The sequence below is a fragment of the Falco peregrinus genome, chromosome 4 (genome assembly GCF_023634155.1).
Source record: "Falco peregrinus isolate bFalPer1 chromosome 4, bFalPer1.pri, whole genome shotgun sequence".
Lineage (NCBI taxonomy): Eukaryota > Metazoa > Chordata > Aves > Falconiformes > Falconidae > Falco > Falco peregrinus.
Genome location: NC_073724.1, coordinates 45,083,627 through 45,106,201, shown reverse-complemented (window position 1 = coordinate 45,106,201; position 22,575 = coordinate 45,083,627). Strand labels below are relative to the sequence as shown.

The 22,575-nt window shown below is 40.1% G+C and overlaps 1 protein-coding gene across 1 annotated transcript in view; it reads left to right on the top strand.

Annotated features, from left to right (window-relative positions):
- Window positions 1–384: 384 nt before the first annotated feature.
- DYRK1A (dual specificity tyrosine phosphorylation regulated kinase 1A) overlaps window positions 385–22,575 on the top strand; it is an 87,819-nt gene continuing 65,628 nt past the window's right edge. The window contains exon 1 of the mRNA XM_013299199.3: window positions 385–1,293. The gene's annotated coding sequence lies outside the window, so the exon portion shown is untranslated. The remainder of the gene's footprint in view (window positions 1,294–22,575) is intronic.

The window sequence follows — 22,575 nt, the reverse complement described above, 5'->3', positions numbered from 1 at the left end:
GGGAAGGCGGGCCGCCCCCTCCCGGTCGCCCACCGCGCGGCAGGGGCAAGGGCAGCGGCTCCCCTCCCCCCCAACGCCGTTACCGGCCCCGTGCCCCGCCCTGGCGCCTCCCCCTCCCCCACGCCGCGGCGCGCCGGGGCCATCCCGGCCCGCAGCGGCGCGGATACCGTCACACGCCGGAGGGCGGGGGGGCAGCGGTTGCCCGGGCGACCATGGCCCGCCCTTCGCCCGTCGCTCTCCTCCCCGCCCTCCCACGTCAGCGCCGTCTCCCGCCCGGCCGGGGTGGGGCAGCCGGGCCGCGTGATTGACAGTTGCCATAGAAACAGGCTCGCCCCGTCGCCATTTTGTCAGTTAGCTTTTTTTTTAAAAAAAAAACTTCCCGCCTGAATCGTGGGTTTTATTTATTTTTTTTTCCCCCTCCTCCTTCCCACCTCCACCCCGAAAGACGTTATCGCACGAGAAAGCGAAAGAACACCCTCAACAGAGCTGTCCCCCGCGGGTCCGCCGGGGCACGCAAGCAGGCCGCCCCGCGCGGGCGGGCGCGGACGAGGACAGGCCCGAGGCGGCGGCAGCAGCGGTGCGGGGCGGCGGGGCGCGGGGCGGCGGCGGCGGGGCGGTGCGGCGCCCTGGCGAAGCCGGTTCGCGAGGAAGGGAGGGGGAGGGAGGAGCGGGCGGGGAGGGAGCGAGGGAGGGGGAGGAGGTAGCGGCTGGCAGGCGGGGGAGGGAAGGAGGGAGGGAGCGAGGAGTTCCCGGGGGCTCGGTACGGCGCTGCGCTTCCCCCCCACCCCCTCCTCCTCCTCCCCCCGCCCGCTCGCGCCCGCCCGCCGCTGTCCCCGCGCTGCCTGGCCGGGGCTCAGGCCGCCGCCGCCGCCGAGCCGAGGTGGGGCCGGGCCCTGCCGTTGCCGTTGCCGGGCGCTGCGCAGGTTTGGAACGCGCGCCATTTTGTGAGCGATAGAAAATCCAGCCCGGCCAGGAAGCGCCGCGGATCCGCCCGCCGGGCCGGGCCCCCCCCTCTTCGCCGCCCAGAGAGGAAGGCGCGGAGCGGACAGACCCTACGGCCGGTGCCCCCCGCGCCCCGAGCGGCACCGGCACCGCCGCCAGCCGTGCGGGCCCGAGCGCGGCGGGGCGGCCGGACTGCGGAGCGCACAAGAGGGAGGCGCTGCCGCGCCGGGGCCCCGGCCGAGGCCGGGGGAAGCGCTCGCTCCTCGCCCTGCTTGCGCCCGCCGCCCGAGGGAAGAGGCCTCGACCGGGAGAAGCCGGGCCGGAGCGCAGGGCCCGCCGCCCCCCACACGGGTAAGTGAAACGCCTCAGCCGGTGGCGGGGAGCTACGCAGCGGGACGAGCTGGTGCCACCTCCCGGCCCGGCGCGGTCGAGGGGGGCGCAGCGCAGGGGGCAGCTCCGCTGCCATCTTAGAGAGAGGAGGTGGGGAGAGCGCAGGGGCCCGCCGAGCCCCGGGCCGGCGCTGGCAGGGCCGGGACCCGTACCGGGCTTTGGACCTGGCCTTCTTCCCCGCCCTCCTTACCGCCGCCCCCTTCTGGGGCAGGCCGGGCATGGCCGGGGGGGCAGCGGCGGCGGCCGCGGCCTCTGCGGCCCTTTTCCCCTCGGCGTCCGGGAGAGGCTGTCGCTGCCGGGTTGGGAAGCGGAGCGGCGAGAAGGGCCGCGGAACCGGCAGCGGAGGAAGGGAGCTCGGCTGGATCCTCCAGCTCTTATGCGCAACGCCCTGCGGTGGGCGGGTGCGAGGTCTCGCCCCGGCCCGGGAGCGGGGAGAGGGAGGCGAGGAGGGCGTCAGGAGTTGAACCATCAGCTGAGCAGGCACCTGTTGTGGTGGAGGCCGTAGGTGCCCCGGCCTGCAGCCGTGCGAGGGACTCGTGTGGCAGGTGGGGAAGTTGGAGGCCGATGTAGAAGGAGTACCTGTGTGAGATGACTGTCATCTGGGCGGGGGGTGGGGAAGAGGAGGCAGACGCAGTCGGGAATAGCCACAGGGACATACAGGCACTTCTATATTTTAATAGCTGGCTGCAGCCTTTTAAGAATTTAGCTTTGTGTTGCTGGGGAAATTGGAGACCTCATCTCATACATACGGTGCTCCTTCTCTGGAGTGGTATTCCCTCCCGCCGCCACAAAATCAGAAAACACAATTAAAAGAACTGTAATTTGAAATTTCGAAATTGGTGCATTTTTGAATCTCAGTCAGCTTTGAAGTTTTCGGTTTAGTCTGTCCAAAGACTATGTAGGGGCTCTTTGATCATGTGTCTAGATTGCTGCTGTTACTTAGTTCTCCTATTACTCCACAGTCATCGGGGGAAATAAACATTCATTGTTCTTTAAAATTAACAAAGACAGAATATCTGACTACAAAATAAATCAACAAGCGTGTTTTTGACAACCTACTGTTTTAATCTGAATGAGAGTGTGCTGTTAACTTTTGCCAGTGGGTATACAGGCACACTTACGTGGATATAGCATCGTGTGGGGGGTGTGGGGTGTCTAAATAAGTAGGAGTTAACAATTTGTTTTATTGTGTTGGTATTTCATTCTCCTTTCCTTAAGAAGAGGTGTGCGAAGCTGAAGAATACGCCGATGACATCTGGTGATAAAAAAGCAAAAAAATTGTATTTGTAGCAGTAGTTAGTTATCTGCCTGTAACCAAGCAGAATTAAACATCTGATTGGAATAGTCTGTAGCCCTAAAAAGTTTTGGTAAACTTGTTTCTCTTTTTCTCCACACCTTGCTCCCTGGACCTCTGTAGGTTGGATATTTTTGGAAAATTAATTATACTTCATAGAATTAGAATAATAACACTGAAAATAACTCTGCGTATGAGCTAGTATTTGTTAACTATTATCTATATATATTTGGTGAACTTGGTGTGTGTATATATATAGACTACTTTTGTAGGCTACGCTTCGTTTTTGGCTTATTTGCAGTCTGAAGTAGAATATGTGTGTGAAGTCTTAAATTTACATTTTCTGTTGTGAATTAAAAATGCTGTCAAAGTTTATGAAGCTTATTGAGGCCAATTCATGTTTTTTTAATATTATTTGAGTAAAGCAAGTATATCTTGTTCAAAATTGAATGAAGAGCACAGTCTTCTTGAATCAAGAAAAAAGAGGGCAATTCCTTCTATTAACTGTGTACACATTTACATATGACAATAGTTTAATATTGTTTGCAGGCATATAGGTAAGAAAGTGTATTACATGAGCAGCAGTGTTACAGTTCCTGAATCAATACTTGGGGTGGATTTAGAACTTGTCATTGGAATCCCCTCCCCCACGTTGGACAGTGACAGGGAAACTGCAACAAGGATAATTTTACCTAATAGCAGCCAAGAGTTCTCTATTTCAGTGTCAATTTATGGGTAGTATTCTGCTACTTGTGTAAAATTATGAGGTAGTCGTTAGGAATTTGTCAGTTCTTCAAGTATGTGGGTTTTGCGTAGACTAGGAATTAACATGTGATGGCCATAAATGACTTCTAACTGGCTGATAGTTTAAACAAAGTAGAAAAATGTGACTGGTATCTAGTAGAAACTGGGTGCCTTGTCTGAGCTTTTAGAGTTACATTTAATTAGGACATATTTACTAATATGTATACCACATTTTAAAATCTTAATTCTGATACAGCCTTGTGAAGCAATGTGTCTGGGTTAACTGCATTATTAGGCTTTGCCTTAATGGACTTACTGTGGTATTTTTGACATTTTAGTTAGAATTAGTTAGTCAACACCTCAACATAAAGTGAAAAAAGTCCGTTTTAATTTTTGCTAACATGTTTGAAAGTGTACCATGTGGTCATATGCTACTATGCAAGAAGACTAGTCAAATGCATGAAAAACTACCTTTATTTGCTATTATAGCATTTTACAGTTTCATTTGAACTGATATGGGTGGTGAAGACTAAATGTACGCTTACCAAAGCAGCAACTTTGTAGCTATAATTAGATTTTCTTTTCAGCATTCCTCTTAAACTCTCCTTATTTCAGGTGTTTCTAACCCTGGCTATGGGACTGTAGGTTGAAAGTTGTTACAGCTTATGTTTTTGAGTAAGAATTGAAGACTAGTATATGTTTAGTCTTACTGTGGTGGCTTTTAATGCCATTAGGAGAACTGTTCTCCAAAGCAAAGTAAAAAACTTTGATATCTTTGTTTTATGGGAGCATGGGAGACTTGTATAATTTCTAAAATCCTTTTGTAAATAGTTCTGTTGTTGTAGAATAGGATTATTTACAGAGAACTGCTTTTGTCTTTATCACAGAGTACAACGCGTTATTTGTTGAAATTATAGTTTCATCTCTTTTTTTTGAGTGGTAAAGAAAATTTTTACAAAACATTAGTAACTTTTTTGCTAATTAGACTTAAGGAAGTCTAGAAGACTTGATGTTTATGCAATGAGACTTTTTTTTTCTCTATGACTATTTGAAATACTACAAAAAACCTTTCTTGAGCAAACATGGCTTTCTTATAAGCACGTAAGTGCAGAAAAAAGTAAATAAGCCATTCTGAGAAGGGGAGTATTCTCCTTTTCCTTCCTTACCTGGATGGGTCCTTCAAGAGGAGAGTCATGGGAACTGTAGTCTATTGGTGGTTTAAGAACACTGGAGAAGCTTTTGGTAATACAAACAATTGTTACTTCCAGAAAGACATATTCGATATGCATAGTTATCTGGTACTGTCCCTTCGAGATTGCAGTGACCTAATAATTAGCTGCATGTAACACTTAATGTAACAGTTTGTAATTGATATCCCTTGGTTATCTTTCTCCCTTACGGGGAGGGAAGGTAAAATTCTGTGTTTGATTCTGTTTTATCCAAGCATGACTGAAAAAACAACTCAACTGCTTTTGCTAGTACAAATGTATTTAATTATTTTAGAATAGGTCTCTAGTTCATATTCACCCCAGCTTTATTTGGAATTTAGCTCCATTTCCCCTAATAGTCATATGTATGAGTCTTGTCCAATATTTGTGGGTGCCTAATTATGGCTTGTCTGAGCACAGATCAAAAAAGGAGCTCCTGTTTGACTAGAAAGTACATAATGATGAGGCAGGCTAAGTCCCATTGTCTTCATAAGGTTTCTTTTCCCCTCTCTCTCGCTTACCCGCCCCCCTCCCCCTTTTCTCTCCAATCCCTAAAGGATAGGTGGGTTTTTCCACAGTTGAAAATGTTGGAGATGAGGTGGCTCAGTGTGAGAGGTACTGACATTATCATATACTTCCTCATTGCAAAATGTCTTGTCCATATGATTTACAGGGAGAATACCCACTGAAGGGCTAGAGAAATGTGAAAGATAGTTCCCAGTCAGCTCTGCTTACATCCATACAGTATGAATACTCTGGAGCCTCTGAAGACTACTAGATAGTAGCTATTTCAGCTGTCCTGTGTGAAGACATAATCAGTTTAATTTCATCTCTGAATATAGCATTTCTTAAAAGCAGTGAAAATATTTATCTAATGAAAATGACACAAGCTAGGACTTACTTGTAAACATAGTCCTTGCAAAGTTTCCAGGGTCTTAGTAGCACTAAATACCTGAAAGTGAAACTGAGTAAATGAAAGTGAAATTAACTCCATTAAGTGTCAGTTTTGTGCCAGCTGTGAGAAAGCGAGCTTTCAATTTGTTACATAAAGTTCCAAAGCCTTCTATTTTTCTTCCCCCTGCCCCCCCGCCCCGCCCCTGGCTGAGGCAAATAAAAGTAGACTGTGTTTTGAGTCAGTTAAAGGAATAGTTAATAATATATAAATACATCTGTGTTGAAAAGTTTCCTCTTTCTTTTTAATAACTGTTGGGATGGTGAAATAAGGGAAGAATGGAAATATACAAATTGATTTCTGATGGCAAACTTACTCTTTCAAAATATAATTGAAAAAATTTAGCGTGAATTTTTATGAGTTACTGAAAGAAAAATCAAACTAGTAGAATGACTAGTTGGCACAATCATAGTTAAATACTTTTTAATGATTAAATTGAACTTGCCAGTGAAACTTAAATTCTAGTGTCCCAAAATCCTATTCTTCATTGTTTTTTGTCTTCTTGACCTCAAAGACAGGTAGCTAATGTTTTTGTTCATTCAAAATCCTGTTTACCTGTATGTGCTCAAATCTTAATTTGTGTTCATGTGAACTACGTAAATTGCTAATAGATTCTCATTTGCGTTGCCAATGGACCTGTTGCTGAGGAGCCAATTGGAACATAACGCATCCACTTCCTTTGTAGAGGAAGTAGTTCAGTGTCTGTGCTGTCAGTATGCTGTTTAAACTGAAGGAAGGAGTAAAAAGAGGGGAAAAATTGTTAGGTAGTTAATGTGTTCGTACTTACTCAGTTTTATATTTCTTTGTACACTGTGAATTTCCTTACATTGATATCTGTTTGGTCTGTCCAGTTGTAACTACAGATGTTTCTCTACTTATAAATGTATAGCCTTGTATATTCTTCATGTTTAAATACAGTTTTAACAGGACTTTTACATGAAACACGTATAGGGCATGTGGGTGATTACAACTAAGTTTCTAGTACACCCTTTCAAAATCCAATTGATACTGGAAGCTCAGTAACCTTCCTGGATCATGTCTGATTTTGGCTTCTTTGTTGTTATTTTAACTTGTGGATAAGTAGGTATTAATTAAATGGTATGCCAAAAATTGCAAGTTAGTGTTTGAGATGTATTGATGTCTTTGTTAATGTTACAAGAAGTGATCATAAATATTACAAATACTGGCTCATAGTTGTGAAATAACACATTGGAATGTACATTTTCCACCACAATCAGATGTTCATAAGCTTAGAATGTCTTGTTCTTGTATTTAGGGTGACTTTCCTGTCAATGTCACAGTATGCCATTAGAAGTCAAGATTTTTATGGCAAGCCCTGTGCAGGAAAATGAGCATTACTGCAAATGTTGAACATGTACATGGTTGCACAATACCTGTCTATGTCTTCCCGCTGAAATCAGATTATTTTTCTGAAGTAAAGTTCTGTATATGCTAAGGCTATAAACTTATATTACACTTCCCCCAAAATCAGAAGTACTAGTAGGTGCAGTTCTGGGGAGAGGACAGTAAACTATGCAGTTACTACAGCTTTATTTTGAGTGACCCTTGTATCTCCTCAAACTTTTCCTGATGGTTTATTATTTTTAATACACACTGCATTTTACAAGCTTAATTTCTAAGTCAATTAACCTCATCTGTGAACTATGTCTACTAAAGACAGCATCATAAAAGAATGTTTTATGTTGAAGGCTTGAGTGGAAAGAGTATAATATGATACTGTATTATAAACTGTACTTGAAGTTTGTATTGTAAGGGCATAGTTAAAAATTGCTTGGTTTTGCATTGTTGTACTACTTAAGACTTTAGCTGGGATCTGATTTCCGTTTTGTTTTACACTGTACAACAAGAAGTAAGTATAATTTCTTTCTCTATTTAATCAGAATTTTATGACTTTGCGATGCATACCTGTTCATTCATGGTGCTCTCCTATGTAACATTTTTGTTATGGCATTGTGTAAATGCATATGTGTTTGTGGTTTGTTTTTTCTTCTGATAAATAAGAGGTTTCTGGGTTATTGTAATTTGATAGTCTGTTGTACAAAAACCTTAATGATAGGAGGTCTAAAAATCTGGAGACATGAATGGAAATAATTAGTGATATCTGATGTGGCCCTTACAAGAATTTTTATCTCCTCTCTTTGTAGGATTTTTTTGGGGATATTTTCACCTGAGTATTTTACATAGCGTGCAGTCATTTGTGGTTCACAGTGTCCATATGAGCCTACTTTCAGTTTTTTTACCCATCAAAACATTCAATTACGTATCTCTATGGAGTTAAATTAACCAGAGTTGTGTTCACAGCATGGACATTTTAAAACTTTATGAGCTTAGTTTTGAAACCTTGAGAAATTCAGTTGCCCATGTGGAAACAGATTGTTGGAGTACAAGTACTTGACTGCCTTACATTAGTGGTTAATGATAACACTGACAACTTTTGTTGTCATTCTTAAACCAAGATTGGCTTTGCTTCATGTGATAGGGACTAGAAATTTGGTAATGGTTATCTCGTGTAAAGAACCATTAGAACTGGAGACAATTTCTAAATGTGGATTTGAAGGTAAAGCCTAGTACCCCTTTACTGAATTTGCATGCAGTCAGACAATTGCAGTAAACCAAAATACAAGTTTTTGCTAAAACATTTACATTTAATTTCTTACAGAACTTAAGAAAGAAAGAAAAATGTGTTGGCCAAGTTACGCGTGTTATCTCAAGTTCTCTGTTTTAAAGTGTGGCTTAAATTTTTTTTTTTTTCTCTTTTTATAATGCAAAGAAGTAGTTTTACACCTGCATAAAGCAGGTATAGCTTCTGGTTTTCTGCTAGATGTTCTTAACCAGCATACAGTTACTTCAAGAAAGGAGAAAACAAGTTCTGCCGATAGTTCGCAAGGTTCAAGTGTTGTGTTTTGAAATAATTCTCTCTTCTGCACAATTTATAAAAATGCTGCTTCTCTAATTGAACAGAGACGTTTTAAAATATGTTTGTTTCAGTTTAGCTACTGTTCTAATGGAGTTGAAATATAAAAGTAAAATGTATGTAGCAATACCCAGTGACATTCATCTCAGTGTTTTGTATGTGAAGGAAAGGAATGTGGCAAACTGACATTTTTAAGAGGTCTTCTGAAGCTCTGCCAGTACATGCATGTGGTGCTTTGCAATTGGAAATACTGGAGATGATCAATGACCTATGGTCAATCTGTATCCATGATTTGTGTATGTACAGACTATTGGTATTTATAGGTTGTGGGGCTTTTGTTTAATAGCAGAAAAAAAAATTAAATCAGCTTTCTAAATGTTTATTAAAAAACCCTTAAGATAAAGGAAACACCAAATTGCAGTAATTCATGGCATTAAATATTTTCCTAGTACTGAGAAGTTCATGGTAGACTTAAATTCTGAAGCATAGGAGGCCCCCTGTAATGTTCAATGTAAGAAATCTAGTTCTTAAAAAAATTAAAAAAATTCAACCATCAGCAACGTGTTCTGATTGAGATCAGTAAATAATTTGGGTTTTGTGTGAAAAAGGTCTCCTTGGTTTTAGTTTACATTTGCTGCCCTTTAATGTGTATTTCCAAAGTTTTATTGTGTTTAATGTGTAGGAGAGAGGGGGGATGTAATTCACCTTCCCTGTGTCACTCATTTTGTATGTCTTTATTGCCTTTTTTTTTTTTTTTTTTTTTTTTTTTTTTTTTTTTTACTTCAAAAGTATCATCTTAGGTTTACACAGTTAAAACACATACTGTTGGTCTCGCTCCTTTTTGTTGAGAATTTGAGTCTTGTAATTCCTACCTAATTTTATTGAAATGTGAGGTTATGCAATTATTTCTATACAAGAGGTTGAATATGGGATGGAGAGTTTAATTTTCAGACTCCCATATTTGAAAAATTTTCCCTTGGTATTTTCTGAGACAGGATTCTTTATATGCTGTGCTTTCATTCTCTTTTCTCTGGACTGCTGCTACTTTAAAAACAAAAATCTTAAATTTAATTTTGTATGTTAAAGCAAAGTTTTGTTTGCATAAAACAAAAAACCCCTGAGATCTGGGGTTTGAGTTGAGGTGGAAGCTCAAGATGCATTTTTAGCAAGCGTACAGTGGGCTCAGAAAACAATTTCTAAGTTATGTGTTAGTCATTATGTGTATTCTGAAACCTGTGAGCTCCCAGCTTGACAGTGCCAATTTATTTATGTATTTGAGGAAACAGGTATGCATTATATTCCATATGTTGGAAGCACCGTCTTTCTCCTTATATTTTAATCTTGAGTACTTCTGTAGAGTTGAATTTATTAATTATTTCCATAAAAATTCCCAGAGTCAAGTTCTCAAACACTGACAAAAATAGGAAAACTATATAGTTACTTTTTTAATGTACAAGTTCTTAATAATTGCACACTGCCCAGACCTTGCACTTAGTCTCAGGTTCTTTCTTTCCTCAGCCTTTCTCATAGGCTTCTGCACAGGTGTAACATTTTAGTATCTGATTGTAGCAGATGCTAATGGATTCTTTCAGCATCTTGTGGAAGTAATGTTTTTCGGTGATGAGGATCTAATGTACAGAAAAAACCCTCCTCCAAACGTAGAAATGTTTATGTATTTTGCTTATTGGCAGGCTAACCTAAGGCACTGAGTTCCTGGTTTTTGGGGTAGAGAGAGGGGTTTCAGGTATTTGAAGCATCTTGTATAGCACTTAGCTTCATATTGCATTCCATACAGCAGTTTTTTGCTTTGTTAACAGCAGATAAATACATATTACTGAGTTGCTTTTTGGGAACGGGAATGAAAGCAAAAAAGGTAAAGTGACTTGCTCGAAGTTACGCAGTGATGCAACGGGCAGAGCTGAGGTTAAGGGTCTTAAATAGCAGAATGCTCTGTATTTGCAGTTGCATTTGACTTGAGTTTTTATTCAGAGTGCTTTGTAACTCAGAGAAGCAGTCTCTTAAGGTTGGAGAGTGACTCAGCATATCCAGATTCTGCTCATGGAATTTAGGATTTGTTTGGAAATGCGGGAGAATTAAGATTTTGAACTAATTTTTGCCAAGGGAAATTGCTTGTCTTTAAAAATAAATTCATTTTTTATTTGCAGTTCTCTTTCCCCTTCTGATATGCGTACCTCAATTTCGGAAAGAAATGATGGATTATTTCAGTAAATGGAATCATTTCTGGTATAGCTGGCATTTACTTTATAGTTTGCTTTCCATGTGCTGTCCTCCTGATGTACATGCCTATCATGTAACAGTTGACTGTGTAAGTAAATGTTATGTTGCAAAATATATGAGGCACAATTGTGTATCAGGCCTGCCTTAAACGTTTCTTAACTTAGTCTCTAATTTTATGACACCTATAAAACTTTTTTTCACATGGAGAGAGAGGCATATGTGGTATTTGCCCAATATGTATGATTGAAACATCTCTATCTTATTAGTACAGAAGCTCCCATGTCTTCTACCTGATCTGGCAGGGCTGAGTTCTCAAGTCTTATGGGTCAAACACTTGAGAGTGAACAGTTTGGGGAACAAAGCGTTACCTGTGCAAGTATGTACCGGGTGTGTAAACCACACTTCTGTGTGCTTGGGTTTGGTTGGCTTTCATGAGGGAAAATTGGCTAAATGTGTTCAATATGACTCTTCTGCAATAAAAATCTGTGTTCTAGTTGCAGCTGATCAGACGTTCACAGAGTCTTGAGACATTGCTCCATAGTAGTGGCAGGGAAGGGAAGCAAACTGACAGAAGCTGATGAGTAAAGATTGAAACTATTGGTCTTCTGCTGCTATACCTTCTTAAATTTCGGGGGAATTTCGAGAAGACTTCATTATCTCTTTTTCATCCAGATCAATTCCATCTTCTAGCATGAGACAAGACCGCAGGCTAGTACATAATTTCAGTGCTGAGAGAATGCTGAAGGGCAGCACAGCAAAAAACAGTATACTGAGAGAAAAGCATAAGCAACATTGATTTTCTCCCCCCTTTTCCTTCTACTGTAAACCATTTTCTCCTTCCATTTACCCAAATCTGTATGTTTTCCTGGGGCTAGTGAAAATTAACTTGCTCTCCCCAGAACTGTACTTAAGCCAAATTTTAAATAATTGAGAAAAAAGAAGCAGAAAGATGAAAAGCAACAACTCTTTGGTTTCATATCTCATATACAAGGGGTGTGGGACATACACAGTATTTAATCTAATGACATGATACGTGTTTGTTTTACAGCGTAAATATTAGCAAACTGATGCAAAGTTCATGCTGTAAGATGTAGAGCCACTGAAACACTTTGAGGGGAATCGTTGGACGTGTCGTTCTAAGGCAAAGCGTGCAACAAGGAGTTCTTTGAAGGCAGTTACCACTTAAGCAGCTCCCCTTCACTCCAAATTCTGGCTGCTTGTTCCCACCTGCTTTGTGTTGGCACAGCTGTTTGTAAGACTAACCAGTGAATCAGACTTGGCAACTGAGTTGGCTGAAATATATAATTTTATATATATAACATTTGGGTGTGTGTGGGGGTGGAGAATCAGGTTACTTTTCAGTCAGATTGGTTCCCAGACCCAGTACACTGTGCTGCTGCTCAGACATTTGACAAGATAATGGAATGGGTTGTGTGGGTGGACAGGAACAGGGTGCCTAGAAGAGGCAGGGGTTGGTTAACTGGCTCTGATAGCACTGTTGCTTAATGGAGAACATAATTTGGAGGAATTTTTGCCACCCCTCTTGTAGTAAATCACTCCTTTGTCAGTCTATCTCTCTGTCTCCCCCTCCTCGCTCTGCCTCTCTCAGACTTTTGCTTGCTGTCTCAAACTTCCATGCTCATTCCCTCTCAAATGTTCCTACTCTGATGCTGTCCTGCTTGTGTGCACTCTTAACACGCTACCACAGTCTGTCTTGGTAGTAACTTCCCTCTCTAACTCTCCTGCTTGCGCTTGCTTTCTTCCTCTCTGGCTTGCTGTCTAACTGTCCTGCTTATTCCTGATGCATCTGTTTTCTTGTGCTCTTTTCACTTGTGCTGTTCCTCTTGTTCTTTCTCACTCTCAATCATTCTTATTACAATTTTATAACTTCTGCTCTTGCCCTTTTTCTCCCATGTCCTTTCTAGTGCTTGGTCTCTCAAGCAGCTCTCTGTTACTTGCTTGGTCTCTTGCTTGCTCAGTGTTTTCTCCTGTTTGTTTGTTCTTTCTCACTTGTTCTTACTTTCTCTTCCCCCCTGTAAGAACAATGTTTTTGAGGAGGGGAAAAAAATATCCATGTTTTAAAGACTAAAACCTCTTAAGAAACCCAGAGTTTTTAGTTTTCTGTTCTCCTGCCTCCTCCCCCGTATCACAAAACAATATGACAAAATTCTGAAATTTTTACTTGAGTTCTCTATTGCATTAAGATAGGTATGTGCACACAGAATATGTATTGTTCCTGTTTGAACAAACTGAAAGGTGAATTGAAGTTTCTAAAGTTAATATTCTAATAAAAGGTATTTTTCAGCTGTCTTTATAAGATGTGAGCATAGCTTATTGATACTAGAATCTAAACTGCAGAGTAAAAATGCTTGGTGTTCTTATTCTTGTTATACAAAAGAGGCATGAAAAAATTTTTCCCTTTATAGCCAGGTTTTAGCATAACCACCAGCTGGACCAGTTATGTTAAAAACCAACCAAACAAATAACTCCTTTGGAAATTCCATGCTTTCTTGTCCTCTTAAACAAGTGGCCAGAGCTGCTGGGATTATACTGTTGTTTTACTTCCATGTATTCAGTTACCTAATATTTTTGTTCACATTATTTAAATTTTGTGATAACTATTTACCTGTTAGTTGGAAAAGTAGAGAGGTGTACTGATTCTGTAATATCTGAATCCATTCATAGTTCAATGTTCATCTGTATTTTAATAATCCAAAAATTAACTTGAAATAAAACAGGGAAGATTGGACAATACACTTTATGGCAGAAAAATTCCATTGCTTGTTTCCTGCTCATCTCCTTTGCTTCTCCAAGCCTTTGTGGACTGAGGGCAGGAGTACCTTAAATACCTTGCAAGGCACGCTTTCTTCATGCAAAATGTGATGGACAACATCTTTCTTCTACTTTCTTACATGAGAGCGCACTTAAACATATCACTCTGAGCTTGCAGAGTTTTATTTCATTAGGCCAGCTGCTCTAGATCAGGTTATCAAGCAGCCTGCTGTCAGGATGTGTGTGCTAACAGGGCAAACACTATTCTGAATTACAGTAGTTGTCTTTGGAAATGTTCATTTGGTTCCTTTTTGTTTAGTAAATAAAAGTGTTACTCATAAGTGCTGTAACTCTTCGGTGGCTTGTGGCTTGTCTGATTTTTTGATAAATTTTTAAATCTCATCCATCTTCTCTTCTGGTTTGAGTCTTGTTCTAGTCTACTCTTCAGTAAACTTTGTTCATCATGCTTGTTTTATGCATGGGTTTTTCATGGCTAAAGACTTTTGGCTTGTGATAAACAACATAGCATTGCTTGGTTTCTAGGGGTTGTTGAGATTCCATAGTCAGATAATGCTTTAGCTACTTTGATGTTTAGTGCCTGTCTTTCCCTACTCCTATCCCCTTCTTCAGCAAGCAGTTGCATTTTTCATAAAGCCTTGTTTTTCTTTTTCCCTAACTGGCTTTGGGTTGACTATTCTGCATTTCAGAACTTTGCACTTTGGTTGTCTTTGTTGCTCTTCAGGATGTTATACATCTCCTTGACCCCTTTAGGAAAGGGAGGAAGACTGCTCAGTGTTTTCAGGCAGTGTCTGTGGCAGATACAATCCATACAGGTTAGCGTGTCTCTTGCTCTTTCCTAAACGCGGAGGCATGGTGAAGAATGTCTTCTTGCTTTCTAGTAGTTCCTGTAAATCCAGTATGAAGCTAACTTGAAATATTTTGTATAAAAGTCTCTCTGAGCAAAAAAGGGAGAGCAGAGTATTCCTTGGCTGCTAGATCTGTGTGGGGATGCATTTTTCTTGGGTACATTCAATGTAGCACTGACCTCCACAGAGATCTTTCTCTTAAGCCCTGAAGTTATTGAGTCTCCTTTATGTTCAGTTCAAGTAAAGTCTCAAATTAGCAGTGTGGAGTTCTGGCTTATTTCCAAAGATGGTGCTTTCTTGTTTAAATACAGAAAAGTGTTTGGAAGAGTGAAGTTCCAGTTTGAAGCCGTTAAATGTGGCTTTGCTTCTTCTAACTTACATTGGAAAGGAGGATGTCAGTGTAGTATATGGTGTTTACTATATGGTGGGACGGAGTTCTCCTTTTGTGACCATCTTGATGACTACATTGCCCTGTTCAGTGTTTTTTTTTTTTTTTGCCTTGCACTGGAAACTGGCCATATGAAGGGCTACGGAGATGAGTCTGTTAGACTGCCGTTGGTCCATTTGGTGTACCTGATACGAACTCTGAATCTTGCTTTTCTTATCCCTTTTGTTATGCTCCTGTGATTTCATATGTTGGTCTGCTGTTTCAGGTATGTCTAGAAAAACTGTGTTCTTCCTAAGGATACCTCTGCTGGCATCATCCACAGAGTGTGTCAGACCATGCTCATGACATTCTTGTTGAGCTTTTTCACAAAATAGAAAAAAAGAGCAGATTTATATCAAGTTACCTTTTTACAGCAACCTTTCTTAGAAAGCACAGCACATAATTACATGAAATACATCAGTAACATTAGTAGAAAATTAAAGAAAAAATTCTGTCAAAGTGGCTTTGTTTTGTAGTCTTTCCATCTAGTGAGCTATTCGTGGTAGTCTGCAAGGTCTTCCTTCAGTGGGACGCTAAAGATTTTCTTGCCTTTTTATTTTTTGGATACCTCAGATGTGGTGATCTTGAGTACTGTTTGGAGGTCTGTAAGGTCAGGATTTAAAAGATCATTTTTTATGTCCTCGTTTCCTTCCTGCAACCTGCCTTATTAAAATAATTTTAGGAATTTTTTTCAGGAAAAAAAATGCTATAGGAAACCACACTCTTGTGGTCAGAACCCTAGCAACTTCTGATGCTGACAAAGATACTATTGAAGAATCAGAAAGTTGTGTAATCTTAGCATGTCCTAGAATTACTTAAATGGGTAATTTTGTCAAAATTTTACTGCAATGTCTGCTTCTTGAACAAATGACAAATAACTTGCCCTTAAATTGATCAGTTTATACCTAGTATTCAGATGCTGAAATTGGTGAGGTTCATATAAACTGACCCAAAGGTTAAACTTTTTCTACTTGGCCTCATAAAAACCTAATTAAACAGTCAGTCTGAAAGGTGTCTGTTAGAATTTTCCTGGGCTTTTATCTTTGAGATGTCTTTTAGACTTTTGTCTTATGACTGCCATTAGAGATATTAAAAAATGAATTCCATACCTTACCATAGTGACTGTACTCTAAAAGGGATTCAAAACAATATTATCCCAAGTTGACAGACTAAGTTTGAACTACACATTCAGGACCATAATGCAACACAGTTATTTAAAAAAATAATTGCCTCCTGCCCTCTTCCCACCCCAGCCCTCTCCCTTTTTTTTTTTATTTTTTGGTAACATCAGATGATTCCAATGACTTAGCAATCTGATGTGCTACTTCATCCTTAGCCTTCACCTTCTTTTTCTGATGTCTGAGTAAAAGTAAAGTCTCCAGCGTTTGTTGTGGGTTAAAAGGTGTGTGTGTGTGTAGGTAGGTAGGTATGTGGTCAGTTACTGAGGATAAGCTGACAAAAGATAACTTGTAAACATAATTGTGAATTTGAACTGTCAACTTTGGATTGAGTTACCTTATGGTAGGGTATCTGCAACCTCATTAGTCATAAAACCTTTTCCACACCAAAAATTCGTTGTCTTCTATATTGTTAAGCAGGAAATAATACAGTTCTAATGGTGATTGGCAATCTATTCCACTTGGTGAAATGTGTCATGGTTTCTTGGTCTTTGAAGGCTTTTAAATGATTGGATCTTTTTGTCTGGTATTCCATACATTGATAAAGGTTTGATGAGTAATTACTGAATGCAATTCTAAAAAAATTGTGTATAAGGTCATATTAGATGGTGAATACATTCTGGGCTTAAAGGTGTGGGGTTTTTGTTCAGCTTTTTTGTTTTTTATATTTTTAATTTATAGCAGAAAAGCCAATGATTTTATCTGGCAGAACAAGTGTTCTAGAGTCTCCAGTGAGCTACCTGTAACCATATTTTATAAAGGTGTAGAGCTGTCATGAGTGTTTGATGAAACCTCTGTTCAGTGTGATAGGATATGTATCCTAGTAAAGCTTTTGTTGGTTGATGTGTACCCACTGTCTATACTGGCTCTTCTCCCTGTATGTGCATGCTTCCACATGCATATATGACTTCAATAGGGTGTTTGAATTCTTAGTGGATTATAATACCATTTAAAACTTGGCACAATTTTGCAGCCTACTACATCTGTATTAATATCTTGGTATATCTTGGGATATATCAGGATTTGCTTTAATATTATGCTTAATGGCAGGGATGGAGACTAACAAGATAATAAAGGAAGACCTCAGAGCTTTAAATCTGACAGAAAAGGTATTTTGACTTCATCACTAAATTATATGAAAATTTACTGAAGTTTGTTAATTTATCTCCTTCAGTGACAGTTTTCTAGGTCAGTGGTTCCTTAACTGGGGAATAAGGCCATGGTAAATGAACTACAGTTGGAACTTAAACCCATGTTGATTTATGTAAGGTTAAAAACTATTATGTTAGTATGGTTCATGTTTTGTTAAAAATTTTTGAAGCTGACAGTGATCTATATTCGGAGAAATGTTAGGGGTGTAGTTCTGGAGTGAATGATGGGAAGAAAATGTGGAATCTTTCTTTACTCGTGTATTTATTTACTACATTGAAGGAACAAAGAAGGGGAAAACCCATTTGTGCATTTTTTTGTTTATCTACTTTGGAGACTTTTCTTTACCATAGTTTTGGAGCGCCTTGTGATGTTATATGTGTTGGAGATTACGTCATGAGCATGATACAAGAGTTACAGTGGTTTCCGGCTTCAAAGATGGTTTATGAGATAGAGGAATTAAGCTAGGGCTACAGGTGGACTTAGGACCCTCATTATTGGAACACCTACCTCTGCAGTGCCTGGATGTTGCAAGGGAATATGACATGGCTGTTTGACAGCCTAAATTGGATCACAAGAGACTGTCCCTGTCTACTTTCTTCCTTGGATAAGCATACTTCCACGTTCTCTTTGTTGGCATTTTTGCTTTGCTTTTCCATGTTGGGCCAGCTTAAGAAGCTAAGCACAAAAAACTAATGATCTAAGTAAAGGTAAAAACTTTACTGCCAGTTTAGCTACCTAAACTGTTTAATCTTGAGGCGGAAGAGCGCCAGGAAGATGAGTCTCGTCTGTGATTTGTTCTTTTCTTATGAGTAGTAGCCCTGAGTTTAGTCAGCTTGTGGAGGCATACGCTTGGTGGGAAGTTATGTTATGTGGCATAAACTGAGCTGGCATCTTTTTTGGCACAAAAAGGCCTGTTAGCCTTTTTAGTCTAGCTAGCTTTAAGTTTTTCTTCCCATTTGCTGAGCTAGTTCAGTTTACTAAACGGGCAGGAAATGAACCTGACAAAGATGTGAATAGTTTTTGATGGGGTCGTTGAGCTGATTTGTTTTACAGTATATTGTGAAAGCTGAAGCTTTCCAAGGAAGGGGCACAACTGTGCACCTGAGAATTGGGGGAGGTGGGCTGCTACCCTTCCTGGTGGTTTAGGGTGTTCCTCAGATGAAGAGAATCTGAACTCATGTTGTTCAGTTCCAATGAGAATACCTATGTCACCTGGCTCTTCAGATGTTCTTGGCAATTATCCTCGAGTCCCATGTCATCTGTGCTGTTGTACAAAAAAAGAACCAAAGAATCTTGGGACAGAGGGAGAGAAAAGGAAATGAGACTGCAATCCAGTCATTAGTGTCCTAACCTTAAGGGAAGAGGGAAAAAAAAGTACTTTCTGGGATTTAATGAGTGCTTAGACATTTTATAGGAAATGGCTCCTAGATAATGTTTTATTTTCTAATGTGAATTATGGAAATGTAGCACAACCACCAAGTTAGGAATGATATACCAATAAAGTGAAGAGAGTGTGGGAGAGTACAGGTGGAACATAGAATGCTTTGTATCAGTGGGATTATATTCCACTTGCTCTTCAGTTGTTTGCTAAGGGACTTTTAACACTAATTTTTTTTAATAGTGAAATTAATTTTCTGAAGGACTTAATCTAAGAAATTGTGTCTTTGCATTTGCTAATTCATATGTTGAAATATGAATACTCTAATTTTTTTTTGTAATTTATTTTGGGTGTATGTAGTAAGTGCAGGTCATAAGAAATAGAAAGTATTGTGCTTAATGCTAGAGGTATCTTGAGATTTGAAAAAAGTGCATTTCCTTACCCCTTTTGAATTGGGATCTCTTAAGATAATAGAAATAATGTTCCCTATGTGATTGCTGCAGTAATCCAAAATAGAATTATTTTTGATTTTGAATTTGGATTTCTTTTCTACTGTTCCATTAGTCAGCCTGAGCCTGAATTGGGACTTAAAGCACGTTGTGGAGGTCTATGTAGAGATTTAGGCTGGGACACTGAGAGCTGAATGGTAAGGATGCTGTGGTGAAAAGTTTTTTGTTTGTTCATTTTGCTTTCCAGCATCAGAGAAGTTTGTAGTTGGTGTGCGTGATAAATAAATTTGAAGAAATAAATTTAATGTAGACTATTACGACAGACACAAACTCTATATAGAAAAGCCTGTAAATATTTCACTTGTGTTCTTGAAATAGGGGTGGGATCTGTTAACTGTCGTTGTCAAACCAGATGTTATCTCTGGTCTTCAGGGTGCTCTGTGGCAGTTTGGTAAGAACTATTGGAAATACTTCAGCTTTACTCTTTACTTCTTTTGTACTGTATTCTTAGCCTATATAGCAAACTTTATAGATAGGTAAAGTTTGTGAGCTTTCTGTGGACAAACACGGTATGTTTAGATAGTGAGCTTTTTAGGTGAGGATCACCATTTTATTGCATCACACAGTGCTTAATGCAATGAGGTTCTCCCTCCATGAGCAGAATGCCCTGTTTATTACCCCAGCACAGTCAAGCATGGCTTCCTCATTTCCAGTATCAGTATTTTGAGTCCTTGCCCTGACCTAGGAACTGTCAGTTTCAAAGGTCCAGAACATCAAAAGACTGCACAAAAATGCAAATAAAGTTCTCTGTGATAAAGTAGTATTATGCAGAATATAAATGTTAGCTGTATTCATGCTCTAAAAGGAACAATTAGGTTCTTATTTACTGTATAGATTTTTAAGCTTAGAGCCTGAGTTGGGCTCTAGAGCTCTGCAGAGTCAGCAGAAAGCTGATCAAAAAAGGTGAATATTTTGCATCACACTAAATTGCAGAACTGATTCAACAAGACTGGGGCAGGTGCCAGATGTGTGGTGCAAGAGATGGGCCTGCACCGAGTGGTTGGGGGCAAGGAGGGGTATAAGTGGGAACACAGCAGCCAAGTCTAAATCAGCTTTGGGTTTTGGGGAACCGCAGCCTAAGAATTCTTATTTTAATGAAATAACTCAGTTTATTCACTGTCGGTTTTGCATGTCTCGGGTTGTCATGGAGCCTGAACTTGACCACTGTCAATTCTTAAAGCTATTGAACTTCATATGAACTGCTATTTGAAAGCATGTTGAACAAGAGTTTTAAACGTGTTGTTTCTGTACTGACATGTCTGGTGAAAACTGGAGTTTGGGTTTCTGTTGCAGCACTTGCCAAACTAGCTGGCTGCAACAAGGTCTTTTACCATCTCATACCAGCATACTCTTCACGCAAGTCCCTCTGCTGCCTTCTCCTCATCCAGGGCCTGTTCTCTCTTCTCTTGCTTCTTCCTCGGCTGCTCTCTCTTCATTGGCTGCCCAACCACTTAACAGAACCAGCCACACCTGCACTTTATTTACATCAGCCAACTCGCCGCCCCTGAAGCCAGCCCACAGTTGTACATTATCAATGCTAATTAACCCAGCTTCATTCCTCTACAGGCTTCCATTTCCAAGTTAAAAAGAGCTGGAAGAGCGGTTTTGGTATACATAGTTTTGGAAATAAGGGATTATTCCTGTTTTAAGTTCTCTTTCCCATCTGTGCGCTCAAGGTCCCAGTTACTTTGTCGGTATGCTAAAATCCTTGAAGTAATCCTAAAATTCCCTTCAAGCAACATTTTAACATTGATAGATCTAATTAAAAGGCAAATCTGAGTTCTGTAAGAAAACTTAAGTTGTGATTATGTCCCCATTTACTATACTTGCATGGCTATTACATATTCTGTTTTGGTACTATGCCTGGGATATGTAGAAAAAGCGAAATAATGGGCTGGGACTTTTTAAGTTGTGCAAATAGAGAAAAAAGTTATCCTTCCATGTTGAAGAGCATGTTCAGAGTAATTTTTAGGAATAGCCATTTGTGAGCCAAAACTGCTTTGGTTGTTGTTATCAACCTACTAAATCAGTCTCTTCCTTTCTCCTTTCTGGAGAGGTAGTGTGTACCCTATTTCTCAAGTACTAAGTTTGACTAATAAAAATGTGAAGCTTATGAACTTGTCCTGCATAAAAAAAATCATCACCTGATGATAAGACAGACTGTGTCTTGTCTGTTGCCTTGAGAGAAGAAAAATAAAGCAGAAAGCTTAGAGCTGAGGCCATCCTCCGTGGCAGGCTTCTTAAATGATTGAGCTCTAAGTATAGTAATTTTTTTTCCTAGTGAGTTTACCATCAGGATGATGTTGTGACTGAAGTCTTGTTGGAAAGGCTGATGATTTGGCTAGCTCATTGATTGATTTTTAAGGGCTAGAGATTATTTTTTAGAGAAGGTTTACATTGAGTTCTGCAGGATTTCTAGGATCATAAAAGTATATATTTATAATGGAAGAAATTTATTCCTTTTTCGTCTCCTTTCTGAATGCAGTGGCTCAGAAATATCTCTGAATAAGTGTCCCCAGACAATCTCTATCTAAGTGGGTGAAGTCTGATACATGTGTTAAGGAAAATTCTGATGTTCAAGAACTAAATATTTTCATTTAGTTTCTTGAGATACAAGGTGGAAGTAGACAAGCTTCAGTTTTTCAGCCTGAACTGAGGCTTGGGCAGTTAAATCTGATCTGTCACATTAAAGTGGAAAGGCTATCAGCAGGACTTGTCCATTACCACTTTTCATATCAGAGGTATACCTGTTTTAGCAGAAGGTATGGAAATTTATGGGGTGAAGTCTGGTTTAAGACCCAGGCATATGGTTAACATATGACCAGAGAGTACCTAGCTATGTGTATGTCTATCCAGTCTAAATCTCCTGAATAATGAAAGGCAAAGGCAGATTGTGGCATTGCAGTTGTCTGTGGGAGCTGTCATGTGGGAATCAATTAAACAGCAGTTTGTCCATGGTGTGTTTGAAAAGGTTAAAAAGTATTCTAAAAGGCACACAAACCAGTGTGTGGCTGAAACAAACCACTTCCCTGAAGTCTTATAAATAAATACAGTCTATTTACGGAGCTATCCAGCACTTTGCAGTTGTGTGCGGTCAGTTGGTTTGTTACAGTTTTTATTTTGGAAGACTCTATAGGTGTGCATATCTCAATATGTTAAAATATTTTGGAAGTCTTCAAGATGAAAGGTACTACTGTATCAGGGCAATGAACATTAAGTTGTTATAAATGTACTTGAAGTATGTAACTTACGGATCGTCTTTGAAAGCAATGTCAGAACTATCTGCTGCCAAAGTGGAAATGGAGAAGTAGTCTTACTTCATTTAGACATATGATAGCAGCTCTACAGATCATTTCACAGGAATCTGTATACGTATATAAAGTATTTTTGTAACAGAGTTTGTTGTGGTCTGAGTAAGTTTTTTACATTCTCTCAGTTTTTGATCAATTCTGTTACAGTAATGTTTACTGAAACATGATGATAATTATGAATTTATTAATTTCTGGCTCCTATTACATGTACATTGCAGCATGATATGGAATTTGTCATGCTTCAGGGCAGAACTAACAGGGAAAAAGAAAAACTAAACA